The following is a 1502-nucleotide window of genomic DNA, read 5'->3' as shown; positions in this document are numbered from 1 at the left end:
GCCCCCTCCGGCAGCCGGGCATGACGGGAGATGTAGTCCTGCTCCCGGCCCGCCCCGGGATCGCCTCAGGGGTTGTGGCGGGAAACGGCAGGAGTGCCTCACGAAGCGGCCTGGAACGTTGTGAAACTCCCCAAATCTCGCACAAAGGGGTTGTCTCTCCCCACTTCCAGCGCTTAATGTCTAGGACAGAGTATCTTCCCAAGCCTGCAGGAAGTACAGGGGAGCTTAACAGCCTTCAGGCGAGCGGCACAGTTTTAACTGCTGTTTCCCTCATTGCTGCCATCAGTGGAGTCGTACCACAGCACTGGTTTTCCTAATCTCCATTAATCTGCAGAGACGAGACCCTGCTGTCTGCCAGATCTTTCTACCTGCAATTCATTTTCTCTCTTTCTCTTTTTTCCTTCTGTTTTTTTACATTTCTGCCTGGGTAGTGTGTTATAAATTGAGACCACACGGTCCTTAGGAGCTAACAATATTACTAGCGTATAATTGCTGTGTCATTATCTTCAGACCCAAGACCGATTCACCTCTCCCTACTGTAAAGAACAAGTGATCCGCTAAGATAAGGAAACCTCCGTTCTCACAAAATTAACTGAAGGATCCACATCCAAGAGAAACGGGGGTTGCTGATGATGCCTGATAACTTTGCTGAAGTCAATGACTGAAACATCTGGATTAACAGCTAAACCACAAGGATGCTGATGGGTGATGATGTTGCAAGACCTACAAAATATACTTTTTTTTGATTGGATAATTAGAAATATGCATTAGTAGGTAATTGGATGATGCATATCATACCCTTATAGTGTAAGCTATGATATGAAAGAAAAACCGCTTGGATGTGCCCAGTTTGGCTGGGGCACATCATGCACATTTACCTTTGTAATACTATTCAGTCAGCATGGGCCAGCTGTGAATTTTGTAGCAAAAGCAGGAGGCACACAAAGACAACAGTGAGCTTTGTTTTATCTTCCTCCTCGACAGCCCAAGCGAGGCGTCCCTGAGGATCCTGAGCACCAGGGAGGCTACAGGAGCAGGCTGGTCTCAGCCGCCATGGAGGGGTATTTGTACCTAAGGAAATGCAGGAGAGATGAGTTTCCCTGAGTGGCTGATGGCTTGGAGGGCTAGTTCCCTGGAAGGACATGGCATGGCCATGAACAAGAGGAAATGTGATGCTTGTGAAGAGGAAGAAGTTTCACAGAGCATGTGTGCAGACTGTGCCTTTTTACTCTATTACATCAAAATAATTCATGACATCCTTGACAGTTTAGGAAAACATTTTTCCAACAAAACATATTTTCAAATAAACACACTAAAAATATTTATTCTAGCATTGGGAAGGTAGAAACCCACATGCCGGTGGGAGGCACTGGGTTGAGCAGGGAGTACTAGCAGACCTCCCTGGAGATCCCTTTCCTGGGGTCAGGAGATATGATAAAGCTGCAGCAAACTGTGTGGTACGGGCAAATTCTGTGTGCCTGCATGATGGACCTAACCAGCAG

This window comes from Aquila chrysaetos, chromosome 17, assembly GCF_900496995.4.
Source record: "Aquila chrysaetos chrysaetos chromosome 17, bAquChr1.4, whole genome shotgun sequence".
Classification (NCBI taxonomy): Eukaryota; Metazoa; Chordata; class Aves; order Accipitriformes; family Accipitridae; genus Aquila; species Aquila chrysaetos.
The sequence above is the reverse complement of the archived record's forward strand: the minus strand, read 5'-3'. Positions refer to the sequence as shown.